Genomic DNA, 21,642 nt, shown 5'->3' on the forward strand with positions numbered 1-21,642 from the left:
TATTTTAACCTTCTGCAATTCCGGTTCATAGAATGAGCCTTCAATGATTTCACCGTCATAATCTTTCAATTTATAAACGGGCGGCGTACGTTGTATACATTCTGACACCGTGAACATTTCATCCGTAAAACTTTGTTCATATTTTTTATCAAAAACTCCCCTGAGCTTGGAGACCCTGACTATATCTCCGACCTTATATTTACACTTCACAGGCCTCCTGCGTAGGGTGGATGCCCCATACAAATTTTGAAACACTTGATCGACATTTCGATCATTAACCTCATTCGGTCTCATCTTAATGCTTTTATGATAACTCTCGTTATAAGCCGTGAGTAAAGACGGTAGGACGTCGATGTATCTTCTCGTGTTTTTAGCAGTAAAATATCTCCACATTCTCGTCTTTAGCGTGCGATTAAACCTCTCGACAACCGAGGCTTTCAGATCACTTGCGGTGGCAAAATGTAGAATCCGGTGTTTTTTCATTAAATCCTTGAACGGTTTGTTAAAAAACTCTTTCCCGGCATCAGTCTGCATCTTCAGAGGCACCCCGCTCTGCTTTAAGAGTGAGGCAAAGGCCTGTGAGACTTCACGCCCTTGCTTTGACTTCAGAGGTCTGGCATACGCTTTTTTTGAGAAGATATCGATAACGGTCAGCAGGTACTTGTACCCGTCGTTAAAATCTGATAACCCCTGCATGTCGCATAAATCCGCCTGAAATTGGTTAAGCGGGTTTGTGACAAATACTCTATTTCTTGGAAAATGCGTCCTGGCAGGTTTGTGTAATGTGTATGCATCTTGTTTTTAAGTAAAAAGAGGGGCCAAGTTTTTTCGGACTTCGATCTCCTGGAGGTTCAGGGTTGACCGTGTCGCGAATCATCGAGCCCGCCGCCGCGGAGAACACTCCCCAGTCGGCGGAAGTAAGCGCCACCCGTGGGGTTCCTCGAGTGGCAGTCTCACCCTCGGCCAGAGTGAAGAAACTTACTTGGGCATAATACGGGTCGAACGTGTAAGTTAAACGTTCGTGCCCCTCCAGGCTGTACGTCAGATCTTCCTCCGGTATCGGCTGGCTCAGACGGCTGACGTACATTCTCGCTTTTTTTGGAGCAAGCGAGCCTTCTGTTGTCATGGTGATGTTAACCGGGGTCTCGCAGATGTAGCGGAGGATCGGAGTTCGTCTCGCCATGGTGAATGCTGTATGTCACTCTATCGTCGGAAAGGGGATTTTTAAACCCTTCTTCGTCCGCGGGGCGTAATTCCTTACCTTTTGCTCTAAAAACACCGTTTGGCGTAAGTGATAAGGAGGATTGTTTATTGTTCGGGCTCGGGGCAGCATCTCCGCTCAGCGGGTGTCCCGCGCACCATGATCGATCGGCTAATATCTTAAAAGAAAACATCATCTGGCGTGAGTGATAAGGAGCATTGTTTATTGTTCTTCGGGTTCATCACCTCGGGGCAGCATCTCCGCTCAGCGGGTGTCCCGCCACACACACACACACACGCACGCACACACACACACACACGCACTCACACAGACACAGCGTCTGCAACAGGTTTTACAGCCGTGGGGTCATGTTTCCGCGAGCGGCTCTATGCGTGGGTATTTGACCGTCTTGCTGCAAAGACTTACAGCCGAGAGAGACGGGTATTTGTTCCCCTTCTTTAATTTACGAATTAAAAAACAGAAAAGGAAACGTAATAATTTAAGAATTAAAAATATTAAAGGGGCATTAAATAATAGACACTGATTTATGTTTAATTATTTCAGAATTAGTTAATTCTTTAATACATTAAAAAGATCTAGGTATTTTTAATCAGTTCTTTAATTCATGAAATAAAATGACATTAAAATATTAGACCCTGGGTGGGAGGGGAGGTATGGCTTGGAGGCGGTGCTTGGCCGGGGTTAGGGGAGGAGCTTGGGGTGGGGCTAGGGGAGGAGCCAGGGGCGGAACTAGGGGAGGAGCCGGGGGCGGGGCTTAGGGGCGGGACATACTGACGTCATCGACTCTGATTGGATGTGACGTCATAAGGGGCGGGGGCTCGGAGGCGGGACTAGGGGCGGGGCTTAGGGACGGGGCATAATGACGTCATCGATTATGATTGGCTGTGATGTCATAAGGGGCGGGGCTTGGAGGCGGGACTAGGGGAGGGGCTTAGGGGCGGGACATAGTGACGTCATCGATTCTGATTGGCTATGACGTCATAGAGGGGGCGGGGCTTAGTGACGTGGCCGATTTTGATTGGCAGCTGTCACTTTTTTGACGAAAGGTGGGTCAGTTTTCTCTCTGACCTGTCCATTTGTAGTTTTTGTGTGTGTGTTTTTAATGCAGACTGAGACCTGTCCATTTGTAGTTTTTTTTGTGTGTGTATGTGTGTGTTTGTGAGTGTTTTAATACAGACTGAGACCTGTCTATGTGTAGTTTTTTTGTGTGTGTGTTTTTAATGCAGACTGAGACCTGTCAATTTGTAGTTTTTGTGTGTGTGTGTTTTTAATGCAGACTGAGACCTGTCCATTTGTAGTTTTTTTTGTGTGTATGTGTGTGTGTGTGTGTGTGTGTGTTTGTGAGTGTTTTTAATACAGACTGAGACCTGTCCATTTGTAGTTTTTGTGTGTGTGTCTGTGTGTATTTGTGTGTGTTTTTATTGCAGACTGAGACCTGTCCATTTGTAGTTTTGTGTGTGTGTGTTTTTTTTAATGCAGACTGAGACCTGTCCATTTGTAGTTTTTTTGTGTGTGTGTGTGTGTGTGTGTGTGTTTTTAATGCAGACTGAGACCTGTCCATTTGTAGTTTTTTTGTGTGTGTGTGTGTGTGTGTGTTTTTAATGCAGACTGAGACCTGTCCATTTGTAGTTTTTGTGTGTGTGTGTGTGTTTTTTTTAATGCAGACTGATACCTGTCCATTTGTAGTTTTTGTGTGTGTGTGTGTGTGTGTTTTTAATGCAGACTGAGACCTGTCCATTTGTAGTTTTTGTGTGTGTGTGTGTGTTTTTTTTAATGCAGACTGAGACCTGTCCATTTGTAGTTTTTTTGTGTGTGTGTGTGTGTGTGTTTTTAATGCAGACTGAGACCTGTCCATTTGTAGTTTTTGTGTGTGTGTGTGTTTTTTTTAATGCAGACTGATACCTGTCCATTTGTAGTTTTTTTGTGTGTGTGTGTGTGTGTTTTTTTTAATGCAGACTGATACCTGTCCATTTGTAGTTTTTTTGTGTGTGTGTGTGTGTGTGTTTTTAATGCAGACTGAGACCTGTCCATTTGTAGTTTTTGTGTGTGTGTGTGTGTTTTTTTTTAATGCAGACTGATACCTGTCCATTTGTAGTTTTTTTGTGTGTGTGTGTGTGTGTGTGTTTTTAATGCAGACTTAGACCTGTCCATTTGTAGTTTTTGTGTGTGTGTGTGTGTGTGTGTGTGTGTGTTTTTTTTTTAATGCAGACTGAGACCTGTCCATTTGTAGTTTTTTTGTGTGTGTGTGTGTGTGTGTTTTTAATGCAGACTTAGACCTGTCCATTTGTAGTTTTTGTGTGTGTGTGTGTTTTTTTAATGCAGACTGATACCTGTCCATTTGTAGTTTTTAAAGTCAGACTGTGACTGGTCCATTTCTACTTTTATTTATTTATTTATTTATTTTAATCCAAACTGATACCTGGTGTATGCTCTGTTCTGCTCCCCCTCCCCTTCTGTTCCTGTGGGTGCAGTCATCAACACCTGTATATAAACCCTGGTTCATCCTCACTACATTTACCAGAAACTCTCCTTTCACCTTGTGGTACTTGCCTCTCTGTCTTTGTAAGATTCCTTTGTGGTCCATTGCTTTCAGGAAGAGTATCAACGACCACGTGGACAGCAACACCAGCAGGAAGGCGTGGATGGCGGTCCTGCACCGCGCCGACTACCACCTCGGCATCAGTGCTGCTGAAGCTGACACCGCATTGGCAGAAGAGTTATAAATCTCTTCTTTGTTTACTTTGAGACTGTGACACCAGGAATAGCGTCAGGGAGTAACTTCACAGTGGGGGGGGCACGAGGTTAGACGTATGCTGAGGGGTGTCAACCCACGCAAAGTAACGGGCCCCGACGGCGACTCCAGACGGGCGCTGAAGGACTGTGCAGACCAGCTTGCTGTGATCTTCAACCGCCCCTGACACAGTCTGGTGTCCCGTCACGCCTGAAGACCTCCACCGTCGTTCCCCAAGAAACCCCCCATAACCAGCCTCAGTGACGACTGGCCTGCTGCACTCACACCGGTGGTGATGAAGTGTTTTGAAAACCTGGTTAGAAGTCACATGATGTCATTCCTAATCCCCACTTCAGATCCAAACCAATTCACTTACAAGGCCAACAGGTCAACAGAGGACACCGTGACCTCTGCCCTCCACACCACACTGACCCACGTGGACCAACAGGGTATCTTCTCTTCATAGATTATAGTTCAGAGTTCAACACCATCCTCCCCCATGGCTTCATGAGGAACTTGCTGAACCTCGGTCTAAAGGGCCTTTCACACCGGACGCTTTGGAAGCATCAGGGAACGCCTCCCAACACGTCGTGACATGTATCACATCAACGCCTCCGACACCCTCAACACGTCGTGACGTCACGTAGGATGTGTAAAGATATATGCTATTTTGCTCATAATTAGCTTGATTTGATTTGTTTATTTAGCACAAAATAAAACACAAAATAATGTATATACATAAAACAAACAAAGAGAGAGAGAAAAATACAATATAAATAAAGTGCAAGGGAGTGGTGGAAGCCAGAAGGCTTGTAAAGTGTCCACTCCCAAACAAAGCAAACATAACAGAATACAAAAGAATTACACCATTTTTTCCACATTAAAACAAATCATTGTAAATACTCCTGCAGGATCTTCACTTTTAGACCACTTTTATAGGTATATAAGGTGATAGATGGATTCACAAGATGTACATTATCATTCCAAGATTTAACGTCATGATATCTGATGTGATGCTGATAACGAGTCGCTCTATGCAAAGGGAAATGCAAATGTGCAGCCTGCCTGGTCGGATAATTATGAATTTGATGGTTATGCACAAAATAATATTTAATGAAGGAAGGCCACTTGATATCAGAGCTCTGAAAACAAATGTATTTATATGGAAAACATTTAAGAGCTGCAATTTAAAAAAAACAGAGGTGCACTTGGAGTGCAAGGTTTCGAATGAGTAGCTATTCAAACAATTTTTTTTGTAGAAGAAATATTTTGTTTATATAGGTTGCAAAGGTACTTCCCCATACAATATTACAATAACTTAAATATGGATAAACTCAACTATAATATAATGTTAATGTTGTATGGCTGGGGGGGCCTGGCTGCTGGTTTGTTTGCCTTTTGTGTTTCCTCCCAGGTGGCGTGCATTTGGGACTGAGTGGCTGTGTTGCTGAGGCTGTTAGGACTTCACCCTGATCACCTGCGACTCGTCAGGACTCACAGCTGAGGTGCATCTGGAGGGATTGGAGTATGTTGGCATTTAAGACTGAAGTGCACAGTGTGCATTTGCCAGAGACTCGACCTTGTGACCAGACGGGTGAGATCGTCGTCTTGGGAGCCATCTCATCAGCAGCGGACGCTGAGAATGTCCAGGTTTGATGCACGGTCTGTGAAAGAGGAGAGGGTGAGGTCTCACGCTCGTCAGCACACTTCCTGAGGTACGTTGGATTTTGTGACTAACAGTTATACAGTCAGTAAATGTGGTGTCCCTCACACCTTATTGTATTGAGCTGTATGTTAGTCATGTATCAGCTTCCACTGCGGTGGAGTTTTGTGAACTGGATGTTCCATGCCTGCAGGTTGGAAGCTCATCAGTAATCAAGCCAGGAAGTGTTTGCTGTTTGTACACCTTTAAGTGTTCTGTGTGTAGAGTGTGGACTCACATAATGGTTCCTTCTTTCACAGACTCGGTTGTTGCGGCCACCTGGGGGGTGTCGGCAGGGTCCTTGGGTCCGAAACAGCTTCTGGCTCCGGACCATTAGCGCTGCTGGGAGCGCACCACGCCAGACCGCACCTTTTATTATTATTATGATCACTGTTATGTATTAAATTCAGTTAGCCTTTGTACCGTGCTCTGCTTATTTCATACTGGGTCCTTCAAACGCTGGTCGGTTCTCCGAGCTGCGTCCGACACATAACAGTAGTCTCTGGCCAAACATCACGGACCCAGCGGTAGCAGAGACGGTAACGCGCCGGGAAGGCGGCAGCAGACGTTCAGTAGTTATCCGGATCAGTTGCGGGGCTCTCCGCCCGGAAGGTGCGTGTTTGAGACCCATTACTGGATACTAATTTGTGCTCTCTTGCAGCCGTGTCCTGTGTTTGTGCCTTATCCGTGGGTCGTGGTGGAGTGTGACTGGCGACAGCTTCGCGTCACACTCCGACCGGATAAGAGGCTTAAACGGGAGCTGCAAGAGTGCGTTTGTAATGGGTTCACGCGCACGGCGGAGCTCTGTTAGCACGGGTCGCTGGGCTTCCTGTGCTACAGTCGTAGCCCCGTTTCCCCGGATAAAAGGTAACTACTGCGTCTGTTGTTTCAGCTCCGGCGTTATTTAGTTGAGCACATTTTGGTTGTGTTGCACACAGCTGCGCACGAGGATGCAGCTCGTTTGTTTTTTGTCACCAAAGGGGGTTTTTCATTTTTTAGCACTCTGGTTCCCCCTTGTGGTGACTGAATCACGTTACCGTCAAGCTCTTGAGTAGGAACAGGTGTGTTCCATGTGGTTGAGCTTGACGGTATAACTCACTGATTTGTTTTGTGTTGGTTCATTTTGTGTGGGTGTTTTTTGAGTGGGTTTTTGTGTGGGCTTTTGTTTTTTTTTTGTTGTCCACTGTTTGTCTGGGGGTGTGATCCTGCGGCCTTTGTTACACAAAAAAAAAAAAAAAAAAAAAGAGACGGGGACCCAAACAACTGTGTGTTGGTCTGTTTTTTTTTTTCTTTTGTTTCTTTTTGTTTCCCCCCTCCCCGGGGTTAGATGGAACGGTCCCCTGGGGGGTGATGGGGTGGTATTTGGGTTGTTTTTTTTTTTTCTTTTTGTTTTTTATGCCCTCTCTTCTCCTCTGACTCCAGCCGGGGGTGCCGTAGTGTCGGCATTGCTGGAGGGGTGCAGTTAGGTTGTACTGGGCGTTTCCCAGGTGGCCTCTGCACCCGGGAGGGGGGGGTTTGGGGTTTTTGTTTTGTTTTTTCCTCCCCCAGTTTCCACCCTCAGGGTTTGACTGTGGTGTCCTCTGGGGGGGAAAGGGCGTTGGGTCCATCTAGCCGTGGGCGGCCAGGGCTGGGTCCATTGGTCGTGTGGGGAGGCGTCTCCTGGGGTTGACGAGTGGTCCTCTGGGGGGCGCTGGTAGTCCCCGTGGGTGACGGTGGATCCCAGAGGGACCTCGGCCGTGGTTATTACTCCTGGAGCTGGCGGGTGGCCCTCTGGGGGGTGTTGGTCCCTGCGTGTCGTTTGGGGGAGGAGGGGGGGGTCTTTTGGCATTTTTGTTTGTGTGTTTACATGTGGGTTGTTTTTCTTTTCTCCCCTTCCCTGGGGTTTGATGGAACGGTCCTCTGGGGGGGGGTGTTTTAGTATTTTTGTTTGTAGGTTTGGGTTGTTTTTCCTTTCTCCCCTTCCCTGGGGTTTGATGGGACGGTCCCCTGGGGAGGGGGGGGGGGGATGTTTTGGTTGTTTTGTTTTTGACTAATCACACGTTTGGTTAAAGGCTGACCGCACAGGTGTAGGAACTCCTGGCCACACCTGTGCTAAGACTGTCAGAAACAAAGGCAAAGATGCAGCCAGTTCAACCAGTCTGTTGGAGGACTAACGCGGACGTGGTTTCCAGCCATGGTCCCTGGAGGGGGGTGTTTCTCCTGGGCCGGGTGTGTGTGGTCGCCGGGGGGCTTCCCGTGAGGGTGGGGTACTGTTGTATGGCTGGGGGGGCCTGGCTGCTGGTTTGTTTGCCTTTTGTGTTTCCTCCCAGGTGGCATGCATTTGGGACTGAGTGGCTGTGTTGCTGAGGCTGTTAGGACTTCACCCTGATCACCTGCGACTCGTCAGGACTCACAGCTGAGGTGCATCTGGAGGGATTGGAGTATGTTGGCATTTAAGACTGAAGTGCACAGTGTGCATTTGCCAGAGACTCGACCTTGTGACCAGACGGGTGAGATCGTCGTCTTGGGAGCCATCTCATCAGCAGCGGACGCTGAGAATGTCCAGGTTTGATGCACGGTCTGTGAAAGAGGAGAGGGTGAGGTCTCACGCTCGTCAGCACACTTCCTGAGGTACGTTGGATTTTGTGACTAACAGTTATACAGTCAGTAAATGTGGTGTCCCTCACACCTTATTGTATTGAGCTGTATGTTAGTCATGTATCAGCTTCCACTGCGGTGGAGTTTTGTGAACTGGATGTTCCATGCCTGCAGGTTGGAAGCTGATCAGTAATCAAGCCAGGAAGTGTTTGCTGTTTGTACACCTTTAAGTGTTCTGTGTGTAGAGTGTGGACTCACATAATGGTTCCTTCTTTCACAGACTCGGTTGTTGCGGCCACCTGGGGGGTGTCGGCGGGGTCCTTGGGTCCGAAACAGCTTCTGGCTCCGGACCATTAGCGCTGCTGGGAGCGCACCACGCCAGACCGCACCTGTTATTATTATTATGATCACTGTTATGTATTAAATTCAGTTAGCCTTTGTACCGTGCTCTGCTTATTTCATACTGGGTCCTTCAAACGCTGGTCGGTTCTCCGAGCTGCGTCCGACACATAACAGTTAAGAGACATTTGTCATGTATGAAATATCTTATTTTGCCTATGATTCCTATTGACTTGGTTATTTTTTACAAACGTAATCAATATGTTCTCTTCAAGTCAGTTTCTGATCTATCCACACAACCAAGAAACATGTAGATGAGACCCTTGATATTATTTCATTATCAGTGCAATGTTTCATTACACCATGATTACATTTTTTATTGCCAGCAAATAACATAAAATTAGACTTTTTTATATTTAAAGATAATCTATTGGCTTTGAACCAGGTTGAATAATTACAAAGATCATGATTTAAAGTACTAACCAAGCTATCAATATCTTTGCTGGAAATAAAAATAGTAGTATCATCAGCGAACAACAAAGGGAATGTAGTAGTAGAAACAGATGCAAAATCATTAATATATATTATGAACCATAACAGTCCCAGAATTGAACCTTGAGATACTCCACACTTTATACAATTGATATCCGAGTCCAGGTTTAGAGAAACATACTGTTTTCTTTCAGATAAATAATTACTAAGCCATGTGTGTACAGTTGCCTTAAATCCATATTTGTTTAACTTTGAAAGCAAAATTTCATGATTTACCGTTTCAAATGCTTTTGAAAGATCTAAAAACACACCAATACCAAACTCATTATTTTTCAAAGCTAAATGAATTCTATCCAATAATTCGATCAAAGCCATATTTTGAATGATTTTTCCGAAAACCATATTGATAATTATATAAAATTGAGTTTTTAAGCAAATGATTATTTAATCTCTTATAAACAAGTTTCTCCAAGATCTTTGAAAAACATGGCAAGACTGAGATAGGGCAATAATTTGGAAAAGATGCAGAATCACCTTTTTTTAAACAGAGATATGATTTTAGCGATCTTTAAATCAGAAGGTACTATGCCCATTTTCAAAGACAAAGAAAAAATATGTTTCAGAAAGTGGTTTAGAAATTTCACATATAACAGATTTAACAACAGATGTTCTTATTCCATCATGGCCAGCTACAGATAAACGCAGACCAGTAATGATTTCACAAACCTCATTGGAATTGGTGGGTTCAAATTCAACCATAGAAGGAAATGAACCATTAATGTAATCAACAGGATGTATATTTGTGGAGTCAATTTTCTTTGCAAGAGAAGCATCAACATTTGAAAAGAAATTATTAAACTTGCAAGCGATATCAAAAGGATCAGAAAAACTTCTAGATCCATCTGAAAAAGTTGACGGATATTATGATAAACATGTTTTCTTTTTAAGAAATTCACTGATTATTTTCCAGGTCCCTTTAATATTGTTTATTGATTTTTGAAAATTGTCACTGAAGTATTTAGTGTATTATTTTTATAGATTTTATAAGTTGATAAATTTAAAGGTGAAGAAGATGATAAATATTTTTTATACAACTTGTTTTTCTGAATAAGGATTTTTGTAGTCCCTTAAATTATCTGGACGTATCACCAGTGTTGTGTGTGGGCCGCCAGAAGAGGAGGTACTGCTGGCCCACCACCAGAGGGCGCCCTGCCTGAAGTGCGGGCTTCAGGCACGAGAGGGCGCTGCCGCCATGGACACAGCCGGGGGTGACAGCTGTCACTCATTACCTCTTGACAGCTGTCACCCATCTACTCAACGTCCTCTCACTCCATAAAGACCAGACGTCATCTCCACCTCGTTGTTGAGATATCATACTTCATTGGAGGTAATATCCTCAGCCTTTGTGGTAATATTGAAAATCTGTTTATTGTGAGTGTTTGCAGGAGTACCGGTCCTTTTGTGGAGGCTGTGCAATACTGCACTCTTTTTCCTCTGAGGACGCGCTGCAAGTATTGAGTGAGAGGTGGAGGTGGCATTCCCACCGCTGTTGTTACTGGGTGTACACACACCCACACTTAACTGTCTTTGTTCTTCGCCAGCAGTACCAGATCCGACAGTCGGGGACGGTGATCACCTGGGAATTCGGGACTTGGCGGCTCCAGTATTCACCAGGTTCTGTGGCTGCGGAAATCGTGTGGTTCCGGCTCTTCTCAGGACAGACGTCTTCTATCCTCGAGCCTGCCCACACATCACCTTTGTGATTGGACTGTAATTATATTCTGAGATTGTCTGTATGTTCGTTGTGCACATTTCTGTTGTGTGTTGGGGGGGGCGTGGCTGGATGTTTTGGTGTTCTTTTCTTTTCTTTGCTCTCCAGGTGGCATGAGGGCTGATTTGTCTGTGAAGAAGGTGCTGGCTGAAGAGTCTTCACCCTCATCAACATCATGGAAAGCACCTGTGAGTGGTGCTCACGTGCAACCTGGACGACTTGCAGCTGAAGCAGATAATTGGATGGCGTTCTGCATTTAAGTCATGTGTGATTCAAGCAGAACTGCCGGGAACTCGACCTTGTGACGTTCGTTTGTGAGACGCTGAGGACCGCGCCTGGGTTTTGACACATTGAGCCCGTGAAGCAGGGAGGGGTGAGGACACATGCTGTCAGCACACACGAAAGGTAATTAAGTGTTTAAGTAATTGTTGATAGTAACTTGGTGTTTTGTTACACAGTATACTGGAATTGTGAAGAGAATTGTGCAGTTTGCTTCTCACTGCTGTGGCGTGAAGGATAAGTGATCCTCCACTTGTTGTGAGAAGCTGCTCATTTGCATAAAGTAAAAAGACCTGAGACCTGAGTGTGTTGCTGATAGCGTGTGTTTATTGGAAGATATAGTTGTATCTGTTGCCTTACCTCACCTTCTCTTTGCTTCACAGAGAATCAGTTTGTCGTGTCCACCTGGGGGGTGTTTGGCGGTGGTAGGAAGTCCAGGAGCGCCGGCTTTAATCCTTGCGGGCGCTGGAGAGCGAGCCACGAATCACTCCACCAGAGGGACGTTGTTTTTATGTTTTTACACTTTTAAGCACAGGTGAATAATAAATAGTTTCTGTTTGGAACCGCTTTCTGGTTATTTTTAGCGCTGGGTCCTGTCTGACGCAGGTCCGCTCCTCAACCCGCGTCGACACATAACAATTTGCTTTGAATAAAAAGTGAAGAATTAGCACGCTGTGCTGCTGAAATAATTTTTTTCATACACAACCACACCGTGCCAGGAATAAATGATCATTTATAAGAAAAGGTGGTGAGTGAACAAACCATTCAGCAGCTTATGTCGTCCTCCACAACGCTGCTGCTGTCAGCTGACAGCTGCGCTTCACATCCTCGTCTTCTGTCGCATTCGGCTGGAACATACACGGTTTGGAGCCGCTCATTATTTACACTGTTAATATCTTCATCAGGAACTTCCTCATCATCTTCAAGAACAATCGATATGTCACTTAAATCTTCGCTATAATCGCACACTATGCCTTCACTGTCCGTGTCTGCCATGTTGGTAAACAGAGCCGCGCTGCGACACATTTACTCGCATGACGTCACCTGTCGCAGTGCAAAAGTAGGTCAACTCGGAGGCGGTAAATTCAAATTCTCAGATGGGTAACAAAACGTCTAAATCCTTGTTCAGTGTAATTTTATGGTAAAAAAACAAAACAAAAAAAAAAACAAAGAGAACATGTGGAAAAAACTTTTTTTATTCTTCAAGAATATGTAAAAACATCATGGCGTGGCAGGGACACTTTAAATATGCAATATCACCTCGTTGTCTTGTCTAGCTTTGCATGCTAATGATGCTAAAAGTTCCCAAATTGAATGAAATGTTTTGTGATGGTTTAATGTTTGGCTAATGTTAACTTAGCATTTTAGCTGCAGAATCACAGTCCAAGTGAGTGAATGTTTTAACTTGTAATGGTTTTTTTTTTTTAACCAAATAAAACTGAAGTGTTTTTGTTATTTTGAGACCATAAAGTGCGCGACTGTCTCTTTTTTTTTTTTTTTTTTTTTGGGGGGGGGGGGTGTCGTTTTTTTTATTTCTTATTATTTTTAACTGTTTAGTGTTTCTTTGTATTTGAAGATATCTTTTATTTGTCCCACAATCAGGAATATTTGGTGTGCAGACACACTTCAAAAACTTCAAGTGATGAGCTGAACACCAAAACCTGAAGTCCAGTCTGAAGAAAACATCTCTGCTCTTCAAAATGGGAAAAAAGTGTCTTTAACATCTCCACCAGAGGTCAAAGCTGCAGAGGAGACTTTCATCTTGGTTAAATGTCCTGAGAGTCCAACAAACCGACACCTGCTTCTAAAAAAAAACAACTATTTTACTATTTTTAAAAAGCTGTTTCATTTTAGATTTTAACATAAAATGAATGAATCATTAAACATGTCAGTGAAATTCAGTCAAAAGACATTTGCACAGGTAAAAGAAGCCCTGCCCTGATTGTGCATAATTTTAAAACAATCACTAGAATAGTCAAATTCATATTGTTCTGATTGAAACATTCAAAGCAATCACATAGTCAGTGAGGATGTAATTAAATGTTGAAATGACTAAATTAAAAAATTATTTCATCATGAGGTTTATGTCGCGTTAACAGTCACACTGCAGTCATTGTCAAATTATCTCCTGTTGCATCTATATACATAAAGGGCTGCGTTCGTCTGTCTGTCTGTCTGTCTGTCTGTCCCTCCTGGATAAACTCCCAAACTATAATATGTAGCCCTAAAAACTATATATATTCTGAATCCTCATGACATGAGGCAGATTCAGATTTCCAGCCAAACAACAACATGCTTAGGCTGAGGCTGTGGGTATGACCAGGCAGATTCAAATTTCCAGCCCTGTATATGTGTTGGTCATCTCTGTTTATTTAATCCCTTCCTTCAGCTACTTTATGTTCTCAACTGTTAAGAACCTGACTGTCCTGTACAACCCAGTTTGCCTTCCTGTCTGAATACATTCATTTTTTTGTTTGTAAAATTGCAATGTTGTTCATTTGGCTGCTCCTGGTTGTTGTTTGGGGTCGCCACAGTGGGTACAGCCAGATCCACATTGGTAAGTGGCACAAGTTTTACGCCGGATGCCCTTCCTGATGCAACTCCAGTTTTACCTGAAGAAACACACACAGCCGCGAGTGTTCCAAAGAGGTCTCCCATCCAAGTACCAACCAGATCCTTCTCTGCTTAGCTTCTGAGATCTGACGGGATCAGACTGACACAGAGCAGAACAGCTGCATTGTAAAATTGCAATGTAAAAACAGTGAAATACAACACTACCTCAATTTTGATTCATTGATATTTTCATTTACTGTTACCTACCTTTTGTGTGTAATTTTGTTATAAATTTGATTGCAAAACAAAGTCTGCATGAAGGACTTCAAATGTGTTTCGTCTTTTAACCAAGTATTTCCACTTAGTTTGGGGAGTCCACCTCTTATAGTTCTGGACAAACTTTAGCCCATTAAATATTATATTTATAAGACATCAGCATTACAAAAACAAATGTTGGGCAATTGTTTTGATTAAAATGATTGGCATTTGGTTTATGTCTAAAACAGGTTAACCCGAGCAGTGCCGGGTACCCAGCTAGTTTATAATAAACATTTGTATTTATTTACAGTGTCTGTTTTTCTTGTTGAAATGTGCACATTTACAAACAATTTTATTTGTCTAAAAATAAATGTCCAAGGTTCCTTATGTTAAACAAGAAAAAAATCAAATCTAAAATAACAGGTAAGTTAATGGTTTTAATTTACAGATGAAGAAAGGTTCCCAAAGAATCTTTTTTTTTTTTTTTGCTATTTTAATTACAAGTGTTTTAAACTTTTTTATCGTAATCAAATTAATTTTGAGGTTAAAAAAACATTTGCAAGGATTTTCTTAAAAAAAAAACCTGCTGCGTATAAATGAGCAGTCCTGTGACAAGTTTCTGTTTTGTAGAGATCAGTGGTTTCTGCACTGATGTGTTTTTTTTTTTTTTTTTACAGATCATTGGTTTTTCCCTCAGCCCCAACCAGTCTCAGCAGAAGACTGCCCCTCCCTGAGCCTGGTTCTGCTGGAGGTTTCTTCCTGTTAAAAGGGAGTTTTTCCTTCCCACTGTGGCCAAGTGCTTGCTCATAGGGGGTCGTTTTGACCATTGGGGTTTTTCATAATTATTGTATGGCCTTGCCTTAAAATTTGGAGCACCTTGGGGCAACTGTTTGTTGTGATTTGGCGCTATATAAGAAAAAAGTTGATTGATTGATTGATTGATTGGTTTCTGCACTGATCTGTTTTATTTTTTTATTTTTTTTACAGATCAGTGGTTTCTGCACTGATGTGTGTGTGTGTGTGTGTTTTTTTTTTTTACAGATCATTGATTTCTGCACTGATCTGTTTTATTTTGTTTACAGATCAGTGGTTTCTGCACTGATCTGTTTTTGTTTTTTTGTTGTTTTTTTTTTTTTACAGATCAGTGGTGTATGGAAGCCCATTTCCGCCACCAAAAAAAAAAAAAAAAATTCCAGATTACTAAGTCATAATTACGAGATAAAAAAGTTGTAATTATGAGATAAAAAGGTCGTAATTATGAGATAAAAAAACTCATAATTACGAGACAAAAAGTCATAATTGCGAGATAAAAAGTCATAATTATGAGATAAAAAGTCATAATTATGAGATAAAAAGTCGTAATTATGAGTTTTCCAGTGCGCGTGTGCATCACTCCCTCACAGATGCAGAGGCTCAGCGAACCTGTTTGCTTGACTTGCTGTGGAGTTTCCCTCAAAAAGGTAAGTTTTGGAGGTTAATTATAGTCTTCTTGTTGTGTGTTGGGGGGTGTGGCTGGATGTTTTGGTGTTCTTTTCTTTTCTTTGCTCTTCAGGTGGCATGAGAACTGATTTGTCTGTGGAGAAGGTGCTGGCTGAAGAATCATTCACCCTCATCAACATCATGTGCAGCACCTGTGACTGGTGCTCACATGCAACCTTAAAGACTTTCAGCTGAAGCAGATAATTGGATGGCGTTCTGCATTTAAGTCATGTGTGATTCAAGCAGAACTGCCGGGAACTCGACCTTGTGATGTTCATTTGTGAGACGCTGAGGACCGTGCCTGGGTTTGACACATCGAGCCCGTGAAGCAAGGAAGGGTGAGGGACACATGCTGTCAGCACACATCAAAGGTGATTAAGTGTTTGACTAATTGTTGATAGTAATTTGGTATTTTGTTACGTAGTATACTTGAATTATGATGAGGATTGTGCAGCTCGCTTCTCACTGCTGTGGCATGCGGACAAGTGGTCCTCCACCTATTGTGAGAAGCTGCTCATTTGCATAAAGCTTAAAATACAGACCTGCATGTGTTGCTGATAGTGTGTGTCTTTTGAAGGATATTAGTTGTAACTGCTAACTTACCTCACCTCTTCTATGCTTCGCAGAGAGTCGGTTTGTTGTGTCCACCTGGGGGGTGTTTGGCGGTGGTAGTGGGTCCAGGAGCGCCGGGCTTCGATCCTTTTGGGCGCTGAAGAGCGTGCCAGCCTTCACTCCACCAGAGGGACGCTATTTCTGTTTTTACACTTTTTATGCACCAGCGGGTGAAATAAATATATTGTTTTTTGAACCGCTTTTCTGGTTATTTTAGCGCTGGGTTCCGTCTGACGCAGGTCCGCTCCTCAACCCGCGTCGACACATAACACTTCTGCTAGTTAAATGTAGTTACACACTATTAGTTATGGTTTCAGTAACACAAACAAACTTCTTTGCATGGTTTATGTTCTGTCTGATTGTGGTGTTTAGCCGACGTTCGTGCAGCGCAGTGTCCAGGATATCATCAGAACTTCGAGGTCAGGTGTCAGAACTGAGCTATTTACTGTGATGTTTATCCACTTTAAGTAGCGTTTATTGGCTTCCACCTTCAAAGAGCTACCTGCTGGGCGTCCTGCTAACGATGCACAACGAAGTGCCATAAATAAAATAGCGGCGTCACTATAGGCCGGTGTTAGTTTGTTCGGCTGCTCAGTGACCTTCTAACCGTGGTACACAGACAGAAGAGGCACAGTAACTGTTAAACACAAACTTTTATTTTCCCACAACAGAACAGAACAGAGCCGCTGGCTTGCTCTTCTTCTCGTTTCATTGGCGGTTTACAACCCAACTCGGTGCACTACCGCCACCAATTGTTGGGTGGGGAGCACTGCAAGCAGCTGCACACCCAAACCGAAGTACACACAAAACAAAACCACACAGACCTCCCACAATGCCACACAGGAGATATCCCAAAATCCTGTCTTCTTAAAACAAAGGAACAGGCTGAGCCAGTAACACCAGCAACCGTGCCAAAGGCTCCATCTACATGGCTATTACATTTGTTATAAACCTAGTTATTATGCTACTGTAAGCAGTAAGGACCATGGAAGGAGAGACCGTTTGAATATGAACTGAATTATCAGGAAAAACAGGTTCTGAAAATTGGAAGACCAACTGAATTATTTTAAATCTTAAAAACATAAGCACCCTTTCCTCCAAAAATCAATAAGAGGTATCAAATTAATGACAATGGAGAAAAACAAAATTATAAGAATAACTGTTTAGCTTTTCTTTGCAAAAGGTTATATTAAAGCTTAAACTTTGTTCAGCAGGGTTGAAAATTCCTGGCACTGTTAAAACATGGAAGAGCTCAGTGACTACTTAAGATCCAGGCACGTGTCTGAAGAAGACATACAGCGAATGGAACAGGAAAAGGTAGTCAGTATGAATAAAAGTGCCAGTTATGTAAATAAAATGTGATGCTATATAGCACATAGGTTATATATATATATATATATATATATATATATATATATATATATATATATATATATATATAAAAAATTCCATGGCCTTTCTTTAGGAACTAATGAAATGTTTTTGAATTTCAGATTGATTCCAGTGTCATAAATCTAATGACAGATGAACAGCTAAAGGAAAAAACCATGGAGGATAATATTTACTTTCAAGTTATTCTGCCTGATGGTAAGCTTGAAAATGCTGTGGATGATGGTGGTGTTTTGAGGGATGTGCTTTCAGAATTTTGGAATGACTTCTATGAGCAATGCACCATGGGAAATGGATTCAAAGTGCCTCAACTGCGGCATGATTTTGGTCAACATGAATGGGAGAGTGTAGGCAGAATCATCTCATTTGGCTGGCAAAAAGAGAAATATCTTCCTGTAAAGTTTTCACCTGTACTGTTGGAACAAGCAGTTTTAGGCTTTGTGGAGAGCGATCTTATGGACTCCTTTTTTAAGTACGTGTCAGAGTCTGACCGAGTGATCTTTGAAACTTGCCGTTCAGATTTTGCAAGTGTTGACCAGGAAAGAATTGATGGAAATTCTAGATAATCACGACTGCCGGAGGCTCCCAACAGAAGAAAACATTGAGCAGATCTTAAGGGAGCTTGCTCACCAAAAACTGATTCAGGAACCAGCCTTTGTTATTGAACAGTGGCGCACCATACTCAAACCTCTCAGAGCTGAGCTCAAAAGGCTCCAAACTGTCTACGAAGAGCTACAACCAACATTACAAAAAATCATGAGATCAATGATGTACCCCAGTACTCAAAATTCCCAGGAAAAACAAATTGTCAAGTCTGTCAGGACTTACCTCAGGGAATCAGACACTAAGCATCTCTCCCTTTTCCTCAGACTCTGCACTGGCTCTGATTTGTTCATAGGAAAGAGCATCACTGTCACCTTTACACAACTGCAGGGATTTCAGAGAAGACCTGTTGCTCACACATGTGGCTGCTACTTGGAGCTGCCAGTCACTTATAGTGACTACCCAGATTTCAGAAATGAAATGAGCAAAATTTTAGATAGCAGTGTGTGGGTGATGGACATTGTGTAAGTGTGACAATTTCTACCCAAAGGTTTGGGACTTCCATCAGAAGTTTGATTTGAAAAAAAAGGAGGTAGACACAAGCTTATTACTGGAGTATCCATGCTGATGGGCACTTCTTTATTTTATTGGTTTGGGTGGTGGGGGTAGGATGCACTCTTTACTCTGTAGACTACTTTAAAGGGTAAAGCTGAATACAAATGTATACACCTCAACAAAGTTGGAAGTTTAAGATAAGTGTACTGTTTCGAGTGGTGGGCAAAATGTATTACTTATTAGTCATGAAGACAGATCTGACCATATCTGACCAGATCTGATCTGACTGAGGTTTCTTCTTGTTAAAAGGGAGTTTTTCCTTCCCACTGTCACCAAGTGCTTGCTCACAGGGGGTCGTTTTGACCGTTGGGGTTTTTCTGTAATTATTGTATGGCCTTGCCTTACAATATAAAACGCCTTGGGGCAACTGTTTGTTGTGATTTGGCGCTATATAAATAAAATTGATTTGAATTGATGTGTTCTGATACATTAACAATTTGTTAAAAGCCGTTGTAGGTAATATTGCCTTGATAAGAGAGCCATTTACACGGTTACTTTTTTGTCTTCTTTAATGAGGATAAACAGGCCTGCACTTTTTTTCCTATTATTACGTCTGCCAACAAGTTGGAGGAGGTTATGTTTTTGCCCAAGTTTGCTTGTTTGTGAACAGCCTGGAGCCCACAAATATTATGAATTTTTTTTACTGAAGATTGATATCCCGATAGGCAAGAAGTGATTACATTTTCCACATCATAGGTCAAAATCAGGAAAAATCCCTATCTTTAACATTGAATCAATGTTCAAAAATTCACAACTGTCAAACTCCTTTCATATTTGAGAGCATTAAGTACGATGGTATCCTTTATCACCTGACAAAAGTTTGATCCAGCTCTGATGCAGATTGCAGATCTTGTGGACATTTAAATTTAACATTGAAAATCCTATTTAATGTATATTTTACACTGTATCTTAAACATGCCCCGACCACTTTTGTATTTGAAAGTGAGGTGCAGACTGGCACTATCATCTCACAAAGTTTGATCCAGTTGTGGTCCAGATTATGGATTTTGCAAACATATGATTTTAACATTGAAAAATTTAACGTATATTTGACATTACATTTTAATGAAACATGCCCCAATCACTCTCCTATTTGAAAGTGAGGTGCAGACCGGCACTTACTATCATCTCACAAAGTTTGATCCGGTTCTGATCCAGATTATGGATTTAGCAGATATTTCATTTTAACATTGAAAAGCCCTTTTGAGCTATATTTTGTATTCAATTTTTGTTTTTGAAAAACCACCTCTAACAAGAATTTGACCTTGAAATTTTTTCCAAGTAAAAATTTGTGGAATTGGAAACTAGTGTTGTTGGAGGTTTATGCTCTACCAGCGCTGTGCTCTTGTTGAGATAATGTATTTCTTATTAAATACTGCAACGTTAGTTTTGAAATATTTGTTTTAAGAAAGTTTATTTTCTGCACATTTCAAATGTAAGCATGTTTAATTGTGATGAAATTCCTGTCAAGTCACAAGATGGTCATCTTTTTTGAATTGCAAGTTGGCACCAACCTTTTTGTTTTGGTACTTTTTCACTGCAGATGGTTGTTAAATAGATTTTCAAGTTTGCTAAGAACACAGTATGTAAGCAGTGCAAATCAAGCAAAAATAATAACTACTTAACTTTGTTTCAGAAATTGATAAATTGACAAATGACATTATGTTTCAAGTTGGAAAGTTTTTGTGGCAGTTTTGCTTTGCTTCAGAAAATAAAGTTGCCAAAAGATGCAGGGTTAAAGTGTATATTTTGTATTCTTTGAAGCTTTATATGTTAGAACTAGAAGCACTCAGAGTGCAAACCTCCGCCAAGGCCATGGGGTCACTGACACCATAACATCTACACGCCGTGGAATCATTGAACCTAAAAAAGTCTAACAATGATGTTTGCTCAGTAGTAAAAAAGTTTCATCTGCTGTGACTGGATAGCATGTATCCTTAACACTTGGCATCACAGTTTATTGCAACTTGCACCTTTCCCAGAAGCTACGGTCATCTGAGCACTGATATTGATATTGCATGTGCTTATAGACAAAAACAAATAAGAGACAAAATTCCATTTATTATTCAACTAAACTGCAAATATATGAATTTTTTAACATTTATGAAACACTTCTCTAAATAAATAACAATAAATTCTGAAATAGAAGTATTTTTTAAGTGTTGCATGTGCTACATAATGAAGTGCAACTTCTATATATTCAGCAAAGTGCACCGAAGCAGAATATATGCGACAGTAAGGTGCTGATGTCAGCCTCTGGGTTTTCTGGATCCTCGGTGTGATTCATCAACACCTGGGAGTGGGTTTTGCACCTTGTGTACTTTGTTCAGTGATGTGCACTGAACCAGAACTTAACCACTGCTGACTCATCACTTTGCTTTTGCTAAGTGAAGTAATCTGGATAGTGATATTCATTGCCACTAAAATATAATAATGCCAAATGATAGTCCTTCATTTAATGAATTCATTGTGCTCCCCAGCCCTGTATAGTTTGTCATGAGGGATTTCCTCTTTGCAGTGTGTTGTATTTGACATCGTTTACTAACTAGCCCATAGGGTCACTGACCCTAAAGAGATTCCCTCCTTGGCACAGTGATCAATTCAACAATTCAGTGGTACAACCAAAACTATGATACATACACTTTTCTTTCCTGTATATTTGAGATCCTTGACCATGAAAACATACCACTAGAACATACGTGTCAAACTGATTTCAGAAAGGGCCAAGAGGGTGCAGGTTTTCTTTGCAACCACCAACTCCACCAGGTGATTTCACTGGTGAACTCATCATCTGCTGAAAGTGATGTTGGTCAGTGATGCCATCTGATGGAGTTGGTGGTTGCAAAGAAAACCTGCACCCTCTTGGCCCTTTCTGAAATCAGTTTGACACCTATGCACTAGAACTTGGAATCACTTTTATGTCTCTATTAGTTAAAAAGTTATTGTATAAAATGATTTTTTGGTAATGGCGGTTTTCTTCTGGATCGAGCTCCATAACATTTGAAGCTACATCAAATCTGATGACACCTTACTGAATCAGTACAGAGTCAGCTACAATTTGGTGTTAGTTGTGCATCTCT

General features: G+C 41.9%; 2 long non-coding RNA genes across 2 annotated transcripts; both read left to right on the top strand.

The window, feature by feature from the left end:
- Positions 1–1,408: 1,408 nt before the first annotated feature.
- LOC117505995 lies at positions 1,409–12,824 on the top strand. Its single transcript, XR_004559326.1, has 3 exons — positions 1,409–1,421; positions 7,793–7,795; positions 12,716–12,824. It is a non-coding gene; the product is annotated as an uncharacterized LOC117505995 (long non-coding RNA).
- Positions 12,825–15,126: 2,302 nt separating this feature from the next.
- Positions 15,127–15,361, top strand: LOC117505990. Its single transcript, XR_004559325.1, has 2 exons — positions 15,127–15,172; positions 15,218–15,361. It is a non-coding gene; the product is annotated as an uncharacterized LOC117505990 (long non-coding RNA).
- Positions 15,362–21,642: the final 6,281 nt, after the last annotated feature.

Source organism: Thalassophryne amazonica, unplaced genomic scaffold (genome assembly GCF_902500255.1).
Source record: "Thalassophryne amazonica unplaced genomic scaffold, fThaAma1.1, whole genome shotgun sequence".
Lineage (NCBI taxonomy): Eukaryota > Metazoa > Chordata > Actinopteri > Batrachoidiformes > Batrachoididae > Thalassophryne > Thalassophryne amazonica.